This window comes from Leucoraja erinacea, chromosome 13, assembly GCF_028641065.1.
Source record: "Leucoraja erinacea ecotype New England chromosome 13, Leri_hhj_1, whole genome shotgun sequence".
Taxonomy (NCBI): domain Eukaryota; kingdom Metazoa; phylum Chordata; class Chondrichthyes; order Rajiformes; family Rajidae; genus Leucoraja; species Leucoraja erinaceus.
The window spans coordinates 55804502-55830962 of record NC_073389.1 but is presented as its reverse complement, the minus strand read 5'-3'; positions in this window follow the sequence as shown (position 1 = coordinate 55830962).

The window sequence follows — 26461 nt, the reverse complement described above, 5'->3', positions numbered from 1 at the left end:
TAACAGCTCACGTGGGCTTAACATTCACAAGCAGCAGGCAACAGCTGGAATAGCAGAAACATCTGCACTGCTACAGCCCACCGTTGCAACCCACCACTGCAACCCACCACTGCAACCCACCACTGCAACCCACCGTTGCAACCCACCGCCCCAACCCATCAGCCCATCAAGTCCACTCCGCCATTCAATCATGGCTGATCTATCTCTCCCTCCTAACCCCATTCTCCTGCCTTCTCCCCATAACGTCTGACACCCGCACTAATCAAGAATCTATCTATCTCTGCCTTAAAAATATCCACTGACTTGTGGCCTCCACAGCCGTCAGATTCACCGCCCTCTGATAATACCAAGGGATCTGGAGACAGCAATGTAACCTGGCGTTCTGCCTGCTCCATTGTTGCATCGTGCCGTAGCGCCAACTGGAATCCTAGCGTGGGCCCATCCATCCATCAATGCCAACCCAATGCCCACCTGAGCTCGTCACACATGCCCACGTCCCTTCAAACACTTCATGCCCCATGTCTAAATGTCTGTTAAACATTGTAATTGTAGCCGCCTCAACTCCCTCCTCTGGCAGCTGGTCCCATACGCCCACCGCCCTCTGTGTGGAAACCACGCAACATTCATCCTGTTTGTCTCTGAGTGCCCGCTATCTCCGTGAAAAAGACAATTCATTCATGCCGCTCCCCCGTGCCCCGCTCCAGCCTGCCTGCGTTTCTGACAACTTCCTCCTCACTCTATTTCAATACCCTCCTCTATGGGCGGCACAGTGGCGCAGCGGGTAGAGCTGCTGCCTCACAGCGCTAGAGACCCGGGTTCAATCCTGACTACGGGCGCTGTCTGTATGGAGTTCGTGCCTTCTCCCTGTGAACTGCGTGGGTTTTCTCCAGGTGCTCCGGTTTCCTCCCACACTTCTACAGGTGTACAGTAGAGAGCATGCTGACCGGTTGCATCGTGGCTTGGTTCGGCAACTTGAGCACCCAGGAGCGGAATAAAACTACAAAAAGTTGTAAACACTGCCCAGTCCATCATCGGCTCTGACCTCTGACGAGCCTGAACAATAAAGCTCCTCAGCCCACAGCCTACTGTGACCTCTGGTCCGAGACTCTCCCACTAGTGGAAACATCCTCTCCACATCCACTCTATCCAGGCCTTTCACTGTTCTGTACGTTTCAATGAGGTGCCCCCTCATTGAAAAGACTACAAAAAGTTGTAAACACTGCCCAGTCCATCATCGGCTCTGACCTCCCGTCCATCGAGGGGATCTATCGCAGTCGCTGCCTCAAAAAAGGCTGGCAGTATCATCAAAGACCCACACACCATCCTGGCCACACACTCATCTCCCTGTTACCTTCAGGTAGAAGGTACAGGAGCCTGAAGACTGCAGCAACCAGGTTCAGGAATAGCTACTTCCCCACAGCCATCAGGCTATTAAACTCAACTCAAACAAAACTCTGATCATTAATAGCCCATTGCACTTTATATGTGTATATATATATTCAATGGACACACTGATCTGTTCTGTATTCATGCCTACTATATTCTGTTGTGCAAGAATTTCATTGTCCTATCTGGGCACATGACAATAAACTCTTGAATCTTGAATCTTGAATCATTCCAAAGAGGTTTGTAGGTAAATTAGCTTGGTATTAATGTGAATTGTCCCCAGTGTGTGTAGGACAGTGTGCGTGTGTGGGGATCGCTGGTCGGCACGGACTCGGTGGGCCGAAGGGCCTGTTTCTTTTTTTTTTGTATTCAATTTATTGTCATTATCTCATATTAGAGACAACAAAATGAATTTTCCTTACAGTCAAGTATCATAAAAATAAATTTCCCACTGTATCTCCAAAACTAACAACTAAACATGCTTTAAGCCCCAAAACAAGAAGTTGTGGCATAAAACCATCTCCTCTCCTCCTGCTTCCCACCCGCGTCTGAAGAAGGGTCTCGACCCGAAACGTCACCTATTCCTTCACTCCATAGATGCTGCCTCGCCCGCTGAGTTTCTCCAGTGTTTTTGTCTACGTCCCACCTGGAAGATTGAGATCAAATCACCAGAGAGAAGCAATGTGCATTTCTATAGCACCTTTGGCCACCTGCAGCACACGCCAGGGTGTGTTTAAAGCGGCATTCAATAGACAACAGGTGCAGGAGTAGGCCATTCGGCCCTTCGAGCCAGCACCACCATTCAATGTGATCATGGCTGATCATCTGCAATCAGTACCCCGTTCCTGCCTTCTCCCCATATCCCCTGACTCCACTATTTTTAAGAGCTCTATCTAGCTCTCTCTTGAAAGTATCCAGAGAACCCGCCTCCACTGCCCTCTGAGGCAGAGAATTCCACAGACTCACAACTCTCTGTGAGAAAAAGTGTTTCCTCGTCTCCGTTCTAAATGGCTTACCCCTTATTCTTAAACTGTGTGGCCCCTGGTTCTGGACTCCCCCAACATCGGGAACATGTTTCCTGCCTCCAGTGTGTCCAAACCCTTAACTATTCGCTGAAGTGTGAGGTGGAGACTGATTGTGCACAGAGAGGGTTCACAACCAACGATGTGAGTGTGAGCTGACGGGGGTGGGGGAGTCGGGGAGAGAGATGGTGCGGGGGGTGAGGGGGGGGGAGACTGCCTGGTGTAAGCTGACGGACCTTCACTGGCACTAGCAGGCAGATTAGCCGGGCCCTGGGTGCCGTTCCTTGGCACGGTAACACAGTCATTATGTGACCACAAGCTGGAGGAAGGTTGAGCAGATTCCGACTCACACCCAGCTCAGGCAGCAGGGAACGCACATTCAATTAATTGAATAACCCTGGAAGTAAAAAGCTGCAGCGTGCTGGCGAGATGCACACAGCAGATGGTCACACCAGCCATCTGGCTCTCTGCATCTACCCGCGGAACCTTCCTGCCGCCTGTAGCCAGTGTACGGTTTTGTTGCAGATCTACGCTGCCCCGTATTAGCCGGGACATCCCGTATATTGGGCTAAATTGGTTTTGACCGCTACTACTCGGGTCGAGGGGGCTGTCGGGTCGTCCGGCCCCCGCCTCACCCGTCCCGACGTAGTGCAGCCCGTGGAGTGCAGCAGCAGAGCCTCGCCCGTAGCCCCGTCGGTCGGTCGGCAGCCCGGCCAGCTGTCCGACCTTCGGACCTTCGCTGACCACCGACACCACCACCACCACCCCTCCTTCTCACGGCCGATCATCGGTTCATGAGTTTCACGTGGCGCTGGACTTTGCCCGCGGCCCCCGGGCCAAAACCCCTCAGCTGACCCCGCCGGCTGGGCTTTGTGTACAGTCCAGCACCCGGGCCCAACTCATCATTCACCCAGACACCGCCCAGTCCGTCAATGAATTGCCGTCGGGAATTTGTCCCGTATTTTGAACTTTTGTCCCTTATTTGGGAGTGAGAAAGTTGGCCACCCTAGTCCAGCCTGTGTCCAGCTCCACACTCAGGCCAGTGTCCAGCTCCACACTGTGTCCAGCTCCACACTCAGGCCTACGTCCAGCTCCACACTCAGGCCTGTGTCCATCTCCACACTCAGGCCAGTGTCCAGCTCCACACTCAGGCCTGTGTCCAGCTCCACACTCAGGCCTGTGTCCAGCTCCACACTCAGGCCTGTGTCCATCTCCACACTGAGGCCTGCGTGCGTGAGTTCCACTCTGTGGCCTGCAGCTCACGACCTGTATGAAAATCCCCATCACTACTGTTACTAATTGAGTGATTATTGATGACTCCTTAGTTAAGTTCAGTCACATACTGTAGAGATGTGTAAATCCCATCTGGGTTTAATGTAAATTCATCCCTTTATCTCTCATCTACCTTCAGTGACATTCCATGTTAGTCTTTTTTTAAACGATTGAAGAAGCTGCTGTCTGACAGGAGAACGTTGACAACCCCATGCCCATGCTGGTTTGAATTGCAAAGACAATAGACAACAGGTGCAGGAGTAGGCCATTCAGCCCTTCGAGCCAGCACCGCCAATCAATGTGATCATCCCCAATCAGTACCCCGTTCCTGCCTTCTCCCCATATCCCCTGACTCCGCTATCTTTAAGAGCCCTATCTAGCTCTCTCTTGAAAGTATCCAGAGAACTGGCATCCACCGCCCTCTGAGGCAGAGAATTCCACAGACTCACAACTCTATTTGTGAAAAAGTGTTTCCTCGTCTCCGTTCTAAATGGCCTACCCCTTATTCTTAAACTGTGTGGCCCCTGGTTCTGGATTCCCCAACATCGGGAACATGTTTCCTGCCTCTAGCGTGCCCAAACACTTTATAATCTCATATGTTTCAATAAGATTTCTAAACTCCAGAGTGTACAAGCCCAGCCGCTCCATTCTCTCAGCATATGACAGTCCCGCCATCCCGGGAATTAACCTGGTGAACTCCCTCAATAGCAAGAATGTCCTTCCTCAAAGGTAGACAAAAATGCTGGAGAAACTCAGCGGGTGCAGCAGCATCTATGGAGCGAAGGAAATAGGCGACGTTTCGGGCCGAAACCCTTCTTCAGACTGATGTAGGGTGGGGGTAGGGAGAAGAAAGGAGAAAGGAAGAGGAGGAGCCCGAGGGCTGAGGGAGAGCTGAGAAGGGGAGGAGACAGCAAGGGCTACCGGAAATTGGAGAATTCAATGTTTATGCCGCTGGGGTGCAGACTGCCCAAGCGGAATATGAGGAGCTGCTCCTCCAATTTGCGGTGGGACTCACTCTGGCCGTGGAGGAGGCCCAGGACAGAAAGGTCAGACTTGGAATGGGAGAGGGAGTTGAAGTGCTGAGCCACCGGGAGATCAGGTTGGTTAATGCGGACCAAAATGTCCTTCCTCAAATTTGGAGACGTAAACTGCACACAATACTCCAGGTGTGGTCTCACTAGGGCTCTGTACAACTGCAGAAGTACAGTCACATACTGTAGAGATGTGTAAATCCCATCTGGGTTTACTGTAAATTCATCCCTTTAACTCCCATCTAACTCCAGTGACATTTGGTGTTTAGTCCTTTATGAAACTATTGAAGAAGATGCTGTCTGACAGAAGAACGTTGACAACACCAGGTTGGGCGATCGTTTCGCCGAACACCTCCGCTCAGTCCGCAATAACCTACCTGACCTCCCGGTGGCTCAGCACTTCAACTCCCCCTCCCATTCCCAATCCGACCTCTCTGTCCTGGGTCTCCTCCATTTCCAGAGTGAGCAACACCGGAAATTGGAGGAACAGCACCTCATATTCTGCCTGGGTTGCTTGCGTCCGGTTGGCATGAATATTGAATTCTCCCACTTTTGCTAGCCCTTGCTGTCTCCTCCCCTTCCTTAACCCTCGAGCTGTCTCCTCCCATCCCCCCGCCCTCGGGCTCCTCCTCCTCCCTTTTTCCTTCCTTCTCCTCCCCACCCCTATCAGTCTGAAGAAGGGTTTCGGCCCGAAACGTTGCCTATTTCCTTCGCTCCATAGATGCTGCTGCACCCGCTGAGTTTCTCCAGCATTTTTGTCTACCTTCGATTTTTCCAGCATCTGCAGTTTCTTCTTAAACACCATGTCCATGCTTGTTTCATTCACAAAGACAATTCCATTAAATTCTAACTAATTGCCGGATGCCGGGGAAACAGGCAAACTGGAGCTCTGACAATCAACCCACCGCTAATCCGATCACACTCCAATCATGGGAGTTGACATGCAGTCTGGCTCGAAGGGCCGAATGGCCTACTCCTGCATGTATTTTCTATATGTATCAGCAGTGTGTTGAACCATGGCAGTTTGGGAGAACATTGTAGATATACTGGAGAAAATTCCTCTGCCATCGGGAAGAAGGTACAGGAGCCTGAAAACTAACGTCCAGGTTCAGGAACAGCTGCTTCCCCACAGCCATCAGGCTATTAAAGACAGAAGGGTCTCGACCCGAAACATCGCCCATTCCTTCTCTCCACAGATGCTGCCTGTCCCGCTGAGTTACTCCAGCGTTTTGTCTCTATATTCTAGACTTTAAACACTACATCCCCCAAATAAGCTCTGAACTACATAGACTCCCTTTTCACCCAGAGAGTTGTGAATGTGGAATTCTCTGCCACAGAGGCCAATTCACTGGATGTTTCCAACATTTAGCTCTTAGGGCTAACGGAATCAAGGGATATGGGGAGAAAGCAGGAACGGGGTACTGATTGTGGATGATCAGCCATGAAAATTGTAAAATTGGCCCTGGTGTGTGTGAGGTAGTGTTAGTGTGCGGGGATAGCTTTGTCGGCGCGGACTCGATGGGCCGAATGGCCTCTAAAGTCTCTAAAGTCTAAAGATTGGCAAGGTTGTGAATAATAAAGGTTTCAAAAGTTATGGGGAGAAGGCAGGTGAATAGGGTTGAGAGGGAAAGATAGATCAGTCATGATCAAATGGCGGAGTAGACTCGATGGGCCGAATGGCCTAAATCTGCTCTTGTGACTTACGAACTTATGATCATATTGAATGGCGGTGCTGACTCGAAGGGCCGAATGGCCTACTCCTACCCATATTTTCTCTAGTTCTATGTTTCTATGACTTGGGGACGTTGGTTTTGTCTTTTTGCACTATTATTGTTTGTTTTTATGTGTGTGTGTGTGTGTGTGTGTGTGTGTGTGTGTGTGTATGTGTGTGTGTGTGTATGTGTGTGTATGTGTGTGTGTGTATATGTGTGTGTGTGTGTGTGTGTGTGTGTGTGTGTGTGTGTGTGTGTGTGTGTGTGTGTGTGTGTATATGTATGTGTGTGTGTGTGTGTGTGTGTGTGTGTGTGTGTGTGTGTGTGTGTGTGTGTGTATATGTGTGTGTGTGTGTGTATGTGTGTGTGTGTGTGTGTGTGTGTGTGTGTGTGTGTGTGTGTGTGTGTGTGTGTGTGTGTGTGTGTATATGTGTGTGTGTGTGTGTGTGTGTGTAGATGTGTGTGTAGATGTGTGTGTGTGTGTGTGTGTATATGTGTGTGTGTGTGTATGTGTGTGAGTGTGTGTGTGTGTGTGTGTAGATGTGTGTGTGTGTGTGTGTGTGTGTGTGTGTATATGTGTATATATATGTATATATATGTATATGTGTGTGTGTGTGTGTGTACATGTATGTACATGTGAGTATATGTACATATACACATACTGACCTTTTCTGGTGTATTATATTGTGTACAGTGTACTATGTTTACATATTGTGTTGTGCTTTATCCAGTAAGTATGTGGTTGTTCTGTGTGGGAGAGATGACATTACAAGACTTGCCTCTTGGCAGTGCAGCGTGTAACTGGGCGTGGAGCCACTGTGACGGTTCTGTTGGTTGTGCCCAGACTGCTGCCTCCACCAACACTCCCACACTCTGCCGCTCTCTAATGGGCGTTGCGGTGCCCTCCCCTGGCCGGCATCTCCACGGCAACTGGTCTCTGTGCGTGGGGGGATCATTGTGGGAGGACAGTTAGACAGGGGAGGGAGCGTTCTCCAAACAATCCTGCAAGTTGCCACAAGCAGCTGTTTAACGGCAGCTTGCGTGGGGGCCATGACACTGCCCCCTCGCTTGGACTGCTGCACGATCAACGCACGTCATACACAATACACAATAGGTGCAGGAGTAGGCCATTCGGCCCTTCCAGCCTGCACCGCCATTCAATATGATCATGGCTGATCATCCCCAATCAGTACCCCGTTCCTGCCTTCACCCCATATCCCCTGACTCCACTATCTTTAAGAGCCCTATCTAGCTCTCTCTTGAAAGTATCCAGAGAACACTGCCTTTGAGGCAGAGAATTCCACAGACTCACAACTCTCTGTGTGAAAAAGTGTTTCCTCGTCTCTGTTCAAAATGGCCGACCCCTTATTCTTAAACTGTGTGGCCCCTGGTTCTGGACTCCCCCAACATCGGGAACATGTTTCCTGCCTCTAGCGTGTCCAAACCCTTAATGATCTTATATGTTTCAATAAGATATCCTCTCATCCTTCTAAACTCCAGAGTGTACAAGCCCAGCTACTCCATTCTCTCAGCATATGACAGTCCCGCCATCCCGGGAATTAACCTGGTGAACCTACGCTGCACTCCCTCAGTTAGTGCAGTGGAGAGATAATTTTTTTTTGGCCTTCCATCACAGCAATGTGATGGATGTTTATGTAAATTATGTTGTGTCTTGGGTCTATTTGTTTGTAATGTATGGCTGCAGAAACAGCATTTCGTTTGGACCTTAAGGGGTCCAAATGACAATTAAATTGAATCTTGAATCTTGAATCTCAATAGCAAGAATGTCCTTCCTCAAATTAGGGGACCAAAACTGCACACAATACTCCAGGTGTGGTCTCACTAGGGCACTGTACAACTGCAGAAGGACCTCTTTGCTCCTATACTCAACTCCTCTTGTTATAAAGGCCAACATGCCATTGGCTTTCTTCACTGCCTGCTGTACCTGCATGCTTACTTTCATAGACTGATGAACAAGGACCCCCAGATCCCGTTGTACTTCCCCTTTTCCCAACTCGACACCAACTGGTCTCACGTCTGAGCAACACCTTCACCCCCAGTGAATGGAAACACAAGGGCCTGCTCTGGGCCCATATCCCATGAAACCTTGCCTATCCTTTCCTATCCATCAGTACCTCTACTTCCTGAGCAGATTACGGAGAGTCGGTATGTCTGTGAGGATTCTCTTGTACTTCTACAGGTGCACAGTAGAGACTCGTTAGATTGTGGTTGAGGTCACAGCCTCAGAATTGAAGGACGTTCTTTTAGGAAGGAGATGAGGAGGAATTTCTTTAGCCAGAGGGTGGTGAATCTGTGGGATTCTTTGTCACAGACGGCTGTGGAGGCCACAAGTCAGTGGATATTTTTAAGACAGAGATAGATAGATTCTTGATTAGTGCGGGTGTCAGGGGTTATGGGGAGAAGGCAGGAGAATGGGGTTAGGAGGGAGAGATAGATCAGCCATGATTGAATGGTGGTGTAGACTTGATGGGCCGAATGGCCTAATTCTGCTCTGACAGCGTATGAACATGACCTCTCCCCAGATACTACACTCCAGGGGCAATTCACAGAGGCCCATGAGCCTACAAAGTGCATGTTTTGTGATGTGGGGTGAAAGTGAGCAGTGGAGTTGAAGCACTGGTCTGGCTGCTGGGTGAGTGCAGGGTGGGGCCTCACCACAGCTCACGTTCATAAGTGATAGCAGCAGAATTAGGCCATTCGGCCCATCAAGTCTACTGCGCCATTCAATCGTGGCTGATCTATCTCTCCCTCCTGCTTTCTCCCTCATAACCTCTGACACCCGTACTAATCAAGAATCTATCTATCTCTGCCTTAAAAATATCCACTGACTTGTGGCCTCCACAGCCGTCTTTGGCAAAGAATTCCACAGATTCCCCCCCCCCCCCCCCCCCGACTAAGGAAATTCCTCCTCATCTCCTTCCTAAAGGAACGTCCTTTAATTCTGAGGCTGTGCCCTCTGGTCCTAGACTCTCCCACTAGTGGAAACATCCTCTCCACATCCACTCTATCCAGGCCTTTCACTGTTGGGGAAGTTTCAATGAGGTTTCCCAGCTGCCTGTCGCCCCAGGCCAGGCACAATTACCTGCATCAGTCACGGCAAGGTGACAGTGATAAGTGGAGCAGAGGAAATCGCACATTAATTTGCGGATTGCAGGCATTTTCATACATATCTTGCTTCCAACTGAATAGCTCTAGCGCACAATCATAGCTTTGCTAAATCATATGCAATTTAATGCTAATTCATCATTTTGTAATAAATGAGGCACCAAGGTGTAGGCCTTAAACCCTCGTGCCACATAAATATAGCCTCGAACCTGCGTTCCCAAACTATAAATTGACAATTCTAACTGTCTTCTGGGTGAAGACTATTGTTCACAGTGAAGGATGTTTGTGTCTGGAGTCAGTGACAGGTAGAACGTGTTGAGTTTCATACACGTAGCCAGGAGATTCATTGACCTATTTGTGGGTCTATGTGGGACCACGCAGCGGGTAGAGCTGCTGCCTCTCAGCGCCAGAGACCCGGGTTCCATCCCGACCACGGGTGCTGCCTGTACGGAGTTTGTACGTTCTCCCCGTGACCTGCGTGGGTTTTCTCCGGGTGCTCCGGTTTCCTCCCACGCTCCAAAGACGTACAGGTTTGTAGATAGATTGGCTTGGTGTAAATGTAAATTGTGTGTGTAGGATAGTGTTAGTGTGCGGGGATCGCTGGTCATTGCAGACTCAGTGGGCCGAAGGGCCTGTTTCTGCGTTGTATCACTAAGCTAAACTAGACGTGGGCTCTGGGGCAGGGGCAAGGCCCCGAGATGCAAACTGGGGCCGATCCACACAAAGGCAAACTCAATGCTGCCATTTATTTTGAGACGGCTTGTCTACAAAAACAGGGATGTAATGCTGAGGTTCTATAAGGCGCTGGTCAGGCCACATTTGGAGTAACTGTGAGTAGTTTTGGGCACCATATCTGAGGAAGGATGTGCTGGCTCTGGAGTGGGCCCACAGGAGGTTTAGCATAGAAACATAGAAATTAGGTGCAGGAGTAGCCATTCGGCCCTTCAAGCCAGCACCGCCATTCAGTATGATCATGGCTGATCATCCAACTCAGTATCCTGTACCTGCCTTCTCTCCATACCTCCTGATCCCTTTAGCCACAAGGGCCACATCTACCTCCCTCTTAAATATAGCCAATGATCTGGCCTCAACTACCTTCTGTGGCAGAGAATTCCAGAGATTCACCACTATCTGTCGGTCCTAAAAGAGTTCCCCCTTATCCTTAAACTGTGACCCTTTGTTCTGGACATCGGGAACAATCTTTCTGCATCTAGCCTGTCCAACCCCTTAAGAATTTTGTAAGTTTCTATAAGATCCCCCCTCAATCTTCTAAATTCTAGCGAGTACAAGCCAAGTCTATCCAGTCTTTCTTCATATGAAAGTCCCACCATCCCAGGAATCAACTGGTGAAACTTCTCTGTACTCCCTCAGATTAGGAGACCAAAACTGTACGCAATACGCCAGGTGTGGTCTCACCAAGACCCTGTACAACTGCAGTAAACATAGAAACATAGAAATTAGGTGCAGGAGTAGGCCATTCGGCCCTTCGAGCCTGCACCGCCATTCAATATGATCATGGCTGATCATCCAACTCAGTATCCCGTACCTGCCTTCTCTCCATACCCTCTGATCCCCTTAGCCACAAGGGCCACATCTAACTCCCTCTTAAATATAGCCAATGAACTGGCCTCGACTACCCTCTGCGGCAGAGAGTTCCAGAGATTCACCACTCTCTGTGTGAAAAAAAAGTTCTTCTCATCTCGGTTTTAAAGGATTTCCCCCTTATCCTTAAGCTGTGACCCCTTGTCCTGGACTTCCCCAACATCGGGAGCAATCTTCCTGCATCTAGCCTGTCCAACCCCTTAAGAATTTTGTAAGTTTCTATAAGATCCCCTCTCAATCTCCTAAATTCTAGAGAGTATAAACCAAGTCCATCCAATCTTTCTTCATAAGACAGTCCTGACATCCCAGGAATCAGTCTGGTGAACCTTCTCTGCACTCCCTCTATGGCAATAATGTCCTTCCTCAGATTTGGAGACCAAAAATGTACGCAATACTCCAGGTGTGGTCTCACCAAGACCCTGTACAACTGCAGTAGAACCTCCCTGCTCCTATACTCAAATCCTTTTGCTATGAAAGCTAACATACCATTCGCTGCACCTGCATGCCTACTTTCAATGACTGGTGTACCATGACACCCAGGTCTCGCTGCATCTCCCCTTTTCCTAGTCGGCCACCATTTAGATAATAATCTACTTTCCTGTTTTTGCCACCAAAATGGATAACCTCACATTTATCCACATTATACTGCATCTGCCAAACATTTGCCCACTCACCCAGCCTATCCAAGTCACCTTGCAGTCTCCTAGCATCCTCCTCACAGCTAACACTGCCCCCCAGCTTAGTGTCATCCGCAAACTTGGAGATATTGCCTTCAATTCCCTCATCCAGATCATTAATATATATTGTAAATAAATCCTACTCTTTGCTTCCTGTCTGCCAGCCAGTTCTCTATCCACATCAATACTGAACCCCCAATGCCGTGTACTTTAAGTTTGTATACTAATCTCTTATGTGGGACCTTGTCGAAAGCCTTCTGGAAGTCCAGATACACCACATCCACTGGTTCTCCCCTATCCACGCTACTAGTTACATCCTCGAAAAATTCTATAAGATTCGTCAGACATGATTTACCTTTCGTAAATCCATGCTGACTTTGTCCAATGATTTCACCACTTTCCAAATGTGCTGCTATCCCATCTTTAATAACTGACTCTAGCAGTTTCCCCGCTACCGATGTTGGACTAACTGGTCTGTAATTCCCCGTTTTCTCTCTCCCTCCCTTCTTAAAAAGTGGGGTTACGTTTGCTACCCTCCAATCCTCAGGAACTACTCCAGAATCTAAAGAGTTTTGAAAGATTATTACTAATGCATCCACTATTTCTGGAGCTACTTCCTTAAGTACTCTGGGATGCAGCCTATCTGGCCCTGGGGATTTATCGGCCTTTAATCCATTCAATTAATCCATTCAACACCACTTTCCGGCTAACCTGGATTTCACTCAATTCCTCCAACTCCTTTGACCCGCGTAGTCCCCTGCTATTTCCGGCAAATTATTTATGTCTTCCTTAGTGAAGACGGAACCAAAGTAGTTATTCAATTGGTCCGCCAATTGAGCAGTAGCTCCATAGATGCTGCTGCACCCGCTGAGTTTCTCCAGCTTTTCTGTGTAACCTTCGATTCTCCAGCATCTGCAGTTCCCTCTTAAACACGAGCAGTAGAACCTCCCTGCTCCTATACTCAAATCCATTTGTGTGAATGCTAACATACCATTCGCTTTCTTCACTGCCTGCTGCACCTGCATGCCTACCTTCAATGACTGGTGTACCATGACACCCAGGTCTCGTTGCATCTCCCCTTTTCCTAATCGGCCACCATTAAGGTAATAGTCTACTTTCCTGTTTTTGCCACCAAGTTTACAAGAATGATCCCAGGAATAAGTGGGTTAACCTATGATGAGCGTTTGTCGGCACTGGGCCTGTACTCGTTGGAGTTTAGAAGAATGAGGGGGCCTCATTGAAACGTACAGAATAGTGAAAGGCCTGGATAGAGTGGATATGGAGGATGTTTCCACTAGTGGGAGAGTCTAGGACCAGAGGGCAAAGACTCAGAATTGAAGGGCGCTCTTTCAGGAAGGAGATGAGGAGGAATTTATTTAGTCAGAGGGTGGTGAATCTGTGGAATTCTTTGCCACAGACGGCTGTGGAGGCCACAAGTCAGTGGATATATTTAAGGCAGAGATAGATAGATTCTTGATTAGTGCGGGTGTCAGGGGTTATGGGGAGAAGGTAGGAGAATGGGGTTAGGAGGGAGAGATAGAACAGCCGTGATTGAATGGCGGAGTAGACTTGATGGGCTGAATGGCCTAATTCTGCTGCTATCCCTTTTGAACATCAGCGAGCTCATGGCTGGTCCCACACACTGAGTTACCCCAGCACATTGTGCTGTACAGTCTGCTGTTGCCACTACATAACACCACCGAATTAGCACAAAATACCAATTTAAAATCTATTAGATACTTCTCAGTGTAAAGCACAATTTTAAAGACGGCAATTGGGGAAGTAATTTTACATGGAACAAAGGTTCCTCACCCAAGGCAACATTTCAAATAACAAAGGAATGGTGTTGGCAATTGTTAAAGGGCCGTTTAGTGTCAGTCGAGTCGAGCCGAGCTCACAGGGTCTGTGTTTAAAATGCCTTCTGTCATTTCCAGTTGTAGCTTTATCTTTCAAACAGTAATGAAAAAATACGCAGAGAGAAACCTTTATATGGCTGCTGCTGTTCACCCCCCCACTCCCACCTCCCCCCCTCCCCCCCTCCCCCCCCCCAATACATCACTCACACCTTAATTACCTTGGACTCAAGGAATGTGCTCTCCTCTCTCCTCTCTCCTCTCTAAACGAACGACGAGGCAAAGAATAACTTGAGCCATACCTGCCAAGGTGCCATTAGAGCCCAGTGCTTGGCCATTAGTCCACAGGGTAATAAGAGACTTACAAAATTCTTAAGGGGTTGGACAGGCTAGATGCAGGAAGATTGTTCCCGATGTTGGGGAAGTCCAGAACGAGGGGTCACAGTTTAAGGATAAGGAGGAAATCTTTTAGGACTGAGATGAGAAAACATTTTTCACACAGAGAGTGGTGAATCTGTGGAATTCTCTGCCAAAGAAGGTAGTTGAGGCCACACAGTTCATTGGCTATATTTAAGAGGGAGTTAGATGTGGCCCTTGTGTCTAAAGGGATCAGGGGGTATGGAGAGAAGGCAGGGATGGGATACTGAGTTGGATGATCAGCCATGATCATATTCAATGGCGGTGCTGGCTCGAAGGGCCGAATGGCCTCTACTCCTGCACCTGTTGTCTATGTTTCTATGTATTACCGCTGTGTCGACCATTCCAATTGTAGGATGCATTCAAGCAAGGGTACACGTCCGCCACTGATATGGACGTTGCAGTGAGAACGGTGAATGAGTGACAGCAGCATCACACCAGGTGCGGGCAGCGTGTAGACTTCTAAGGGCCTGTCCCACTTGGAGATTTTTTTCAGCGACTGCCGGCATCATTGACTGACGTATATCAGGTCACCGAAACATTCGTGGCGTGATGACGTAATGACGCGCCGCGTTTCTTCAAGTGTCACAACACTTTTTTGGCGCCGCTAAATTTTGAAATGTTCAAAATCTTTCAGCGACACTGATATGATGCCGGCAGTCGGTGAAACAATTACCAAGTGGGACAGGCCCTTTAGAGAACCACAACGGCAATTAGCTGAGGCTCACACTGAAGGTGCGGCTCAATAGTCCCCTTCAACTGGAATTTAGAAGGATGAGAGGGAAGCTTATAGAAAAATATAAAAGTCTTAAAGGATTGGACAGGCTAGATGCAGGAAAAATGTTCCTCATGTTGGGGGAGTCCAGAACCAGGGGCCACAGTTTACGAATAAGGGGTACGCCATTTAGATAATAGACAATAGGTGCAGGAGCAGGCCATTCGGCCCATCCAGCCAGCACTGCGAAACAATGGAGGAAAGTATCTGTTGCTGAACCTGGTGTTGCGGGATGTAGATTAATTGGCTTTTGTAACAAATTCTAAAATTGTCCCTAGTGTGTGTGGGATAGTGTTAGTGTGTGTGGGATAGTGTTAGTGTGTGGGGATAGTTGGTCAGCACGGACTCGGTGGGCCGAAAGGCCTGTTTCCGCGCTGTATGTCTGATGAGAAAGGAGCGGCTGGGCTTGTACACTCTGGAGTTTAGCCGATTAACCTACAAACCAGCACGTCTTTGGAGTGTGGGAGGAAACCGGAGCGCCCGGAGAAAACCCACGCAGGTGACGGGGAGAACGTGCAAACTCCGTATAGACGGCACCCATAGTCGGGATGGAACCCGGGTCCATGGCGCTGTGAGGCAGCAGCTCTACCCGCTGCGCCACCGTGGGGATATTGTCCCTCACCACAATTCCCACAGTCTTTGAGGAGTTAGCAGTTAAGCTGAAAGGATCACATGGATAATGGGTTGAGGATAAAACAAAATGCCGAGCTCCAGATTCCCGTGCCAGATAATTGTGCAATTGATGTACACCTTCCAACATTGTTTCTGCAATAAATCATTCTAGTTTGCCATTATTTTCCATCAAAAAGCTGCCACACTGGCGACTAATTCCTTGCCCAGCACAAAGAACGGATTACATTACTGCAACTGGATTCGATCTGAGGACAAATTACTGTTTCGCAGAATTCTCGGGCGGGAAAAGGCAGACAAAAGATCCCTGTGTCTTGCACTGAAATACACCTGAGATCCTTTGTTTAGCTTTTCCATCGGTATAGGTTGGTGGAAGCCCATTGCCCACTAGCAGAGTGATCCCTGCACGAACTGATCGAATATCGCTGTCATCCTGATTACCAAGTCTACAGCTCAGCCCTTCACTCACAGTCAATCCCTCAGGAAAACCAACCCCATTATCAAGGTGATATTTATATAAGATCGGAAGTAGAATTAAGCCATTCGGCCCATCGAGTCTACGCCATCTTTCAATCATGGCAATCATGTCGAAGAGGGTTCTCCTGAACTTCTACAGGTGCACAGTAGAGAGCATGCTGACCAGTTGCATCGTGGCCTGGTTCAGCAACTTGAACGTCCAGGAGCGGAAAAGACTGCACAAAGTGGTGACCACTGCCCAGTCCATCACCGGCTCTGATCTCCCCACCGTCGAAGGGATCTATCGCAGTGGCTGCCTCAAAAAGGCAACCAGCATCATTAAGGACCCACATCATCCTGGCCACACACTCATCTCACCACTGCCATCAGGAAGAAGGTACAGGAGCCTGAAGACTGTAACGTCCAGGTTCAGGAATAGCTCCTTCCCCACAGCCATCAGGCTATTAAACACTACAAACTTCCAGCTGACAGAATGACAGACTTGTCCCTGTCCCACCCGGTCATTCCTTCTTCTCCCCGCTCCCGTCCGGCAGAAGGTACAGAAGCTTGAAAGCCCGCACCACCAGACTCAGGAACAGCTTCTTCCCCTCTGTTATCAGGCTTCTGAATGGCCCTTCCATAAGCTAGGGTGCTGTCCGATTCACCTCTACCCCATTGTGGACATTGGACTTTGTCTGTGGAACTGATGCACTACAATGCTGAGACTATATCCTGCACTCTGTATCTTCCCCTTTGCTCTACCTGTTGGACTGGAGTTTGACGATTGTATTTATACATGGTATACCTGGGCTGATTGGATCGTGTGTAACAAAGCTGTTCACTGTACCTCAGCACACGTGGCAACTGTAAGGATGTGAACGTAGTTATATATTTAAGGCAGAGATGGATAGATTTGTGATTAGTACGGGTGTCAGGTTATGGGGAGGAGGCAGGAGAATGGGGTTGCATGGTCACTAGAGTCAAGAGTGTTTTATTGTTATATGTCCTGGACGGGACAATGTAATTCTCACTTGCTGCAGCACAACACAATATGTAAACTTTGTATAAAACGGGGAAAACATAAAAAGTTCCATAAATAACGAATATAGTGCAAATAACTAATAATAATATAGTCTTTTACAGTTCAGAGCTCAGACCTGATGTGGACAAGCTTTTCCCTTTGAGAATAGGGAAGATTCAAACAAGAGGACAGTGGAAGTAGTGGAGGCAGGTTCGTTGGTATCATTTAAAAATAAATTGGATAGGCATATGGATGAGAAGGGAATGGTATGAGTGCGGGCAGCTGGGACTAAGGGGAAAAAAGGTTGTTCGGCATGGACTTGTAGGGCCGAGATGGCCTGTTTCTGTGCTGTAATTGTTGTATGGTTATACCTGATTTGTTGTAGTGTTTAATAGCCTGATGGCTGTGGGGAAGGAGCTATTCCTGAACCTGGACGTTACAGTCTTCAGGCTCCTGTACCTTCTTCCTGATGGCAGTGGTGAGATGAGTGTGTGGCCAGGATGATGTGGGTCCTTAATGATGCTGGCAGCCTTTTTGAGGCAGCCACTGCGATAGATCCCTTCGATGGTGGGGAGGTCAGAGCCGGTGATGGACTGGGCAGTGGTCACCACTTTGTGCAGTCTTTTCCGCTCCTGGACGTTCAAGTTGCTGAACCAGGCCACGATGCAACCGGTCAGCATGCTCTCTACTGTGCACCTGAAGAAGGGTTTCGGCCCGAAACGTTGCCTATTTCCTTCGCTCCATAGATGCTGCTGCACCCGCTGAGTTTCTCCAGCTTTTCTGTGTAACCTGTCATTCTGTCAGCTGCCTTCCCGAGGTAGCATGAAGTGTAGATGGAGTCAATGGTGGGGAGTGTGGTGTGTGATGGACTGGGCTACATCTACAATGGTGGGGAGTGTGGTGTGTGTCTTGGACTGGGCTACATCTACAATGGTGGGGAGTGTGGTGTGTGTGGGACTGGGCTACATCTACAATGGTGGGGAGTGTGGTGTGTGTGTGGGACTGGGCTACATCTACAATGGTGGGGAGTGTGGTGTGTGTGGGACTGGGCTACATCTACAATGGTGGGGTGTGTGGTGTGTGTGGGACTGGGCTACATCTACAATGGTGGGGAGTGTGGTGTGTGTGGGACTGGGCTACATCTAAAATGGTGGGGAGTGTGGTGTGTGTGGGACTGGGCTACATCTACAATGGTGGGGAGTGTGGTCTGTGTGATGGACTGGGCTACATCTACAATGATGGGGAGTGTGGTGTGTGTGATAGACAAAGCTTTGGACAACGAGGACAATGAGGGTTTGGGATGAGGATCTTCCCAGGTGTCAGTAGAGCACCAGAAAGCTGTGAGGATATGACACAAAAAGCTGGAGTAATTCTGCGGGTCAGGCAGCATCTCTAGAGAGAAGGAATGGGTGACGTTTCGGGTCGAGACCCTTCTTCAGACTAAAACTCACGGGACAGGAAACGAGAGAAATTGCCCAACGCATCACCGGTTCCACGCTCCCCTCCATTGAGTCTGTCCAAAGCAAGCGCTGTCTGCGGAGGGCGCTCAGCATCGCCAAGGACTGCTCTCACCCCAACCATGGACTGTTTACTGTTTAGCAGGTCCAGGAACAGCTTCTTTCCGGCGGCTGTCACTCTACTCAACAACGTACCTCGGTGACTGCCAATCACCACCCCCCCGGCCACCTATTATTATTTATTAAAATCATTTGCTATGTCGCTTTTCAATGGAGATGCTAAATGCATTTCGTTGTCTCTGTACTGTACACTGACAATGACAATTAAAATTGAATCTGAATCTGAATCTGAATCTGAATCTGAGATATAGACCATGGTGTAGAGAGATATAGAACAGATGAATGAAAGATACAAAATAGTAACAATAATAAAGGAAACGGGCCATTGCTAGCTGTGGGCTGGGTGAGAACGAGAAGCTGGTGCGAGTTGGGTGGGGGGGAGGGAATGCTGGGGTTACTGCAAGTTGGATAAATCAATGTTCATACCGCTGGGGTGTAAGTTGCCCAAGCCAAATATGAGGTGCTGTTCCTCCAATTTGCATTTGACCCCACTCTGACAGTGGAGGAGATCCAGGACAGAGAGGTCAGTGTGGGAATGGGAGGGGGAGTTCAAGTGTCCAGCAACCGGGAGGTCAGGTAGGTTCACACGGGCTGAGCGTGAAACTACCTGATCAGTGAAACGATCGCCCAGCCTACGTTTGGTCTCACCGATATACAAGAGTCCACATACAGTATGTCCTCCAACCTCCAATTAGACTTGTCTGCACGGGACAGAGAATGAGGAGTGGGTAATCAGAGAAACATAGACAATAGGCGCAGGAGTAGAGGCCATTCAGCCCTTCGGGACAGCACCGCCATTGAATATGATCATGGCTGATCATCCACAATCAGTACCCCGTTCCTGCCTTCTCCCCATATCCCTTGATTCCGTTAGCCCTAAGAGCTAAATCTAACTCTCTCTTGAAAACATCCAGTGAATCGGCCTCCACTGCCTTCAGTGGCAGAGAATTCCACAGATTCACAACTCTCTGGGTAAAAATGTTTTTCCTCATCTCAGTCCTAAATGGCCGACCCCTTATTCTTAAACTGTGGCCCCTGGTTCTGGACTCCCCCACCATGGGGAATATTTTTCCTGCATCTAGCCCGGAGGGGAGGGAGTGAGTGTCCAGTGAGGGGGACACAAGGCAACGTCTCAGGGAGGGGACAGGTTCAGTGGGAAGTTACAACAAGTTCTACACAGAGACCCTGTGATTCTTGCAGCAGCACTGGCTATTTTCCTGTATTGATTTCAACAAACAATAACTGCAGTTGTAATATATTTGAGTATGAATGAGGAATCTACGATGCAGTGCCGAACTCCTGATAGTGAACGGGGATCGCAAACTGAATAGAAATGATACAGCCAGCAAATCATCAAAGCTGTCCAGACACGGCTTTGTCAAATACACCATTTATTCTTTTTTAAAAGCCAAGATAAGCCGACTTGCCCCCTCTTATCGTAATCTCCGTTAGTATGCAGTGATGCTGCCTGACTAATGTGGGAGACTGCAAAGACCAGACGATATCTCCCTCACTCACTCCCTCAGGCTCAGCTCACACACTTGCATCTTAATCCACATCACATCCCTCTTACTTACCACAACCTTGTATCTTCCCCATCTCTCTGATCCATCCTCTCCTGAACACTTACCCCAGCTCACTCCCCCCACCTACTGGCCCAGTCCTAAACCCCCCCCACAAAGCCTCCCTGTCACACTTTCACCCCCCCCACATCAGTCTGAAGAAGGGTCTCGACCCGAAACGTCGCCTATTCCTTCGCTCCATAGATGCTGCCCCACCCGCTGAGTTTCTCCAGCATTTTTGTCTACCTTCAATTTTTCCAGCATCTGCAGTTCCTTCTGGTACATCCCAGGAACAGGCCCTTCAGCCCATAATGCTGAATATGATGCTGTTAAACACATTTCTGCCTGCACGATATCCCGTGTCTCTCCGTTCCCTGCTTATCCACGCGCCTGTCCAACAACCACTATCGTATCTGCCTCCACCACCACCCCTGGCAGCGAGTTCCAGGCACCCACCCCCCTCTGTGTAACACACTTGCCCCGCACATCTCCTTTAGACTTTGCCCCCCTCACCTTAAAGCTGCGAATGCCCTCTAGTCTTTGACATTTCCACCCTGGGAAAGGTTCAGATTCAGATTCAGATTCAGATTCAGATTCAGATTCAGATTCAATTTTAATTGTCATTGTCAGTGTACAGTACAGAGACAACGAAATGCGTTTAGCATCTCCCTGGAAGTTCTAACCATACACGGAAGGAACAGGAGCATAATTAGGCCATTCGGCCCATCGAGTCTACTCCGCCATTCAATATGATCATGGCTGACCTACCTATCCCTCTCAACCCTATCGATGCCTCTTATAATTTTATCTACTTCTGTCAGGTCTTCCTTCAGTTTCCAAAGTTCCGGAGAAAACAATGCCAAGCTGTCGAACCTCTCCCTGTGGCTAAGACCGTCTCATCCAGGCAGTATCCTGGTAAACCTCGCTCGCCTGCACCAGCTCAGAGGGGTCAGTGCCGCAGGGAGTGTAGGTCAACCTAGCGGGACTAACAGACCCTGGTGTGTGGATCAGGCCTCAATTCCCAGTGTGTGTCTCGGTTACCAATAAATACTATCGTGACTGAAGGGTCTCGACCCGAAACGTCACCCACTCCTTCTCTCCTGAGATGCTGCCTGTCCTGCTGAGTTACTCCAGCACTTTGTGTCTATCTTCAGTTTAAACCAGCATCCGCAGTTCCTTCCCACACACTAAGGTATGGTACTTTAGTTGTCCCATGCACCAAGGTACAGTGGAATTCATTTTTGAGGTCAGTTCAGTGCAGTTACTGTACATAAGCCTGATCCAGCTTGGATTCCCATGCGGAACCTTGTCGAATGCCTTACTGATATCCATGTATACAACATCTATAGCTCTGCCCACACCAACACTTTTGGTCATGCCTTCAAAAGACCCAATCAGATTTGTAAGACACGACCTCCCAAGTACAAAACCATGCTGACTATCTCTAATCAGGCCTTGCCCATCCAAATACCTGTATAACCTAACCCCCAGAATACTCTAGTAACTTTCCAACTACAGATGTTAAGCTCACCGGCCTATAGTTCCCTGCATTTTCCCTGCAGCCCTTCTAGAATAGAGGCACAACATTTGCCATCCTCCAGTTTTCCGACACCTCTCCTGTATTTAAGGACGACTCGTAAATTTCAACCAGGGCTCCTGCAATTTCCTCTCCAGTTTCCCACAACGTTCTTGGATATATCTGAAGCCCTGGAGATGTGTCTACTTCATACAATGCAGGTCAGGTTGGGGTAAGTTCCCCCCCACCACGGGTACCATGTAATCCCGCGCTACCTGCTCCATGGTCGGATAGTCGGCGACCTGGTTTGCCAGGTGAGGAGGGGGCTGTGGACCCCCAGCAGGACCAAAAACAAGACCTGTCACAGGGCGGATGAGCTTCTAGCGAGCCGACGGCCATCCACACTTCAGTAGAAGTTGTCGTACACGGACGGCATTGTAAGGAATGATGATAAATGACACACACACACACACACACACACACCAACATCCTAGACCTCCAGCAGCGGGAACTGGAGGACAGAGACGTGCGGTGTCACCGTTCCCGTGAAACCAGCGCCGCTGCGTCGCTAATGTTTGCAACGATGATGAAGGGAATGGAGGGTTATGGTCTGAGCGCTGGTATATGGGACTAGGGGAGATTATGTGTTCGGCACGGACTAGAAGGGTCAAGATGCCCTGTTTCCGTGCTGTAATTGTTATATGGTTATATGGTTATATGGAATCGTACAAGAGGGGAGATAAATTTGGCAGTGTTTGGTCAAGGGCAAGTTTCCTCCCAGTACAACAACAGTTGCATAAAAGCACATCAACAGAGGCATTCTGAAGATGCTGTGAAAATGCCAAAGCTTACATCTGCATCTATTGTGTAGTTACATAATGAAGTGTTATATAATGTGTGCCCTAAACACATTTGTTGCTGATTTGTACCGAGCTCTCTGCTCCTTCGTTACTCGCAGTGACACTAATTAATGAAGGTTATTGATCATGTGAAACTTTTACCATCAGCATAAGCAAACGTTGAGACCGGCAAAAGGCTAATGAAGCCGATGTCACAGCGCTGTTCACCGTGCTAACTACGCAGTCAATTATTCACAGCCCAAGTGCGTTCAGATTGTTCCCACCACATTCTGGCTCAGGATTACATCAGCTGGCAGCTCCCATCTCCGCAGCCTCCTCTGTGGGGAAGGGAGACAGAAATGCTGGAGAAACTCAGCGGGGGAGGCAGCATCTATGGAGCGAAGGAATAGGTGACGTTTCGGAAGAAGGGCCTCAACCCGAAATGTCACCTATTTCCTTCGCTCCATAGATGCTGCCTCACCCACTGGATTCCTCCAGCATTTTTGTCTACCTTCGATTTCTCCAGCATTTTTGTCTACCTTCGATTTTTCCAGCATCTGTAGTCCATTCTTAAACACCTCTGTTGGGAAGGGCCCACCTTGCCCAGAAGCTGCCGATGTGGCTGGGGGAGGTAACATGAACGCACACTGTGTAGTTTAGTTTATAGTCACATGTACTGAGGTACAGAGAAAAGCTTTTTAGCTCGGTTACAATTAGAGATACAGCACGGAAACAGGCCCTTCGGCCCATCGAGTACGTGCCGACCAGCGATCCCCGCACATTAACACTATCCTACACACACTGGGGACAACTTACACTTATACCAAGTATACAAACCCAAGCCAATTCACCTACAGACCTGCAAGTCTTTGGAGTGTGGGAGGAAACCGAAGATCTCGGAGAAAACCCACGCAGGTCACGGGGTGAACATGCAAACTCCGTACAGACAGCGCCCGTAGTCCCATGGAGTATGTAGTGCCCCTGTCCCACTTAGGAAACCTGAAAGGAAACCTCTGGAGACTTTGCGCCCCAACCGAGGTTTCCGTGAAGTTCCCGGAGGTTTTTGTCAGTCTCCCTACCTGCTTCCACTACCTGCAACCTCCGGCAACCACCTGCAACCTCCGGCAACCTCCTGCAACCTCCGGCAACCACCTGCAACCTCCGGCAACCACCTGCAACCTCCGGCAACCACCTGCAACCTCCGGCAACCACCTGCAACCTCCGCAACCACCTGTAACCTCCGGGAACCACCTGCAACCTCCGGCAACCACCTGCAACCTCCGGCAACCACCTGCAACCTCCGGCAACCACCTGCAACCTCCGGCAACCACCTGCAACCTCCGGCAACCTCCTGCAACCTCCGGCAACCACCTGTAACCTCCGGCAACCACCTGCAACCTCCGGCAACCACCTGCAACCTCCGGCAACCACCTGCAACCTCCGGCAACCACCTGCAACCTCCGGGAACCGCACGGAAACCTTGGGTGGGGCGCAAAGTCTTCAAGTGGTTTCCGTTCAGGTTTCCTAAGTGGGACAGGGGCATTAAGTTGTCCACATGTAGTCCCACGTTTAGTGCAAGGTGAAGCCAGCAAAGTCTGGTCAAGGATAGTGCGAGGGTCACTGACGAGGTAGATAGTAGTCCAGCACTGCATGTCATATTCAGAACTCAGATCTGTCCATTATCGCGGTCCCTGGGGCCAAGTGTCTGACTGCCACATGCAGTTACACTGGCAAGCAGAATGTGGGGTGGGGTGGGGAGGGGTGGGGAAGGACGTGCTGCCTTCGTAATCAGCGCCTCATAAACTATTTCCGTGCCACTCACTCTTGAGTCTTCATCACAAAACCTCATTCACCCTCCACTACATTTGCTTCTGTTTTATTGGTGATTTTTGTCATATTCTCCCTGGTGTATAATTCTACACATCATTTATTTTGTCACATGAGCAAAGAGCATAAATTAACTCATTTCTCACCAGTGTTTATTTTATTCAACCTTTTGAACATCCTAAAAATATAGGAGTGTTAAAAAATATATATATAATTCCCACTAGAGTGGAGAAGGATAGAAAAATCCACTGGGATGTCTAAACGCTGGGCTTCAGCCCTGGCCTACACTTTGGGGCTTTGATTACTACAGTTGTTACTTGGGACAACTCGGACCAAAACCCAAGGAGTATGTAAATTGTAAAGTTTCAGTTGCCGACGGCCATCCTCCTGTGTTGCCATTTATAAATTTATGATCTCACTAGCTCGTCTGGTCTTCTCTAAAAGGTTTTTCACACAGAGAGTGGTGAATCTCTGGAACTCTCTGCCACAGAGGGTAGTTGAGGCCACAGTTCATTGGCTATATTTAAGAGGGAGTTAGATGTGGCCCTTGTGGCTAAGGGGATCAGGGGGTATGGAGAGAAGGCAGGTACGGGATACTGAGTTGGATGATCAGCCATGATCATATTGAACGGCGGTGCAGGCTCGAAGGGCCGAATGGCCTACTCCTGCACCTAATTTCTATGTTTCTATGTTATATTACAGTAAATGTGGGAAATATCCTGCTACTGTGACAGCAGAAACGAACAGGTTGAGAGAAACAAATATCACATTTCCAGTTAAAACTAATCAGAGCTTACTAACCACTTAGTGGCCATGCTTTTTTTAAGTATAGAAAAAGAGAAATAAATAGACAATAGGTGCAGGAGGAGGCCATTCGGCCCTTCAAACCAGCACCGCCATTCAATGTGATCATGGCTGATCATCCACAATCAGTACCCCGTTCCTGCCTTCTCCCCATATCCCCTGACTCCGCTATCTTTAAGAGCCCTATCTAACTCTCTCTTGAAAGTATCCAGAGAACCAGCCTCCACCGCCCTCTGAGGCAGAGAATTCCACAGACTCATAACTCTCTGTGAGAAAAAGCTTTTCCTCGTCTCCGTTCTTAATGGCTTACCCCTTATTCTTAAACTGTGTGTGTGTGTGGCCCCTGGTTCTGGACTCCCCCAACATCGGGAACATGTTTCCTGCCTCTAGCGTGTCCAAGCCCTGAATCATTTTTCTGCTCCTACTCACCACTTTCATGGCAACACCTTTTTTAAGTATAGAAAAAAATAAATAAATATCTGAATAAATTAAGTCATTCACCCCTCTAGTTTAATTCAGCCCAAAATAATTACATTTGCCCTTGGGTGAGCCATTCAGCAGTTTAAGAAGCCGTGGTTTAAAGGCTTCTGGTTGAGGAGCCATTCATCCAGGATTGGAGGTGAGAGCAGAATTAGAAGGCAGGATCTGGACGAACCAGCCATGCATGGCGGCCAAGTCTAGTCACAGCCGCTGAGCCCAGCGCTTCAAAGCCCATCCCAGCAGTGTAATCACACCTCTAACCTTGGGGGTTTGATGGTTTAATTAGAGTGTTGTCACCTTGCGTGCCGTTAGATTGGCTTGCTACCACCGGCAAGCAGCTTTGTATCCACTGTCGGGGGAGTCAGGGGATTTGGGGAGAAGGCAGGAACGGGGTACTGATTGGGGGTGATCAGCCATGATCACATTGAATGGCTCGAAGGGCCGAATGGCCTACTCCTGCACCTATTGTCGATTGTAAACTCAACATCATGTACTCAGCTGAGGAATATATTCCAGTCAACTTCAGCGCTGAGTTCAAGCATCCGCCTTGTCCAAACCTGCAAAACTCCTCTGGGACTTTTCAGGAATGATCTCATAATTTGCAGATCAACTTTGGAGAGTGTGTCGGAGAGTGGTGGAGGCGGGGAAGAGCCTTTGACGGGATCCCACTCACGGACGTGAGTCTGGTGTGAGTCAGGGATTGTATCCAAATAACATGTACAGACATCAGTGCCAGAGAGAGACACAGCGTGGAAACAGGTCCTTCATAGAGAGATACAGCGCAGAAACAGGCCCTTCGGCCCAACTTTCCCACACTTGCCCAACATGTCCCAGCTGCACTAGCCCCCACCTGGCAGTGTTTTTGGTCCATATCCC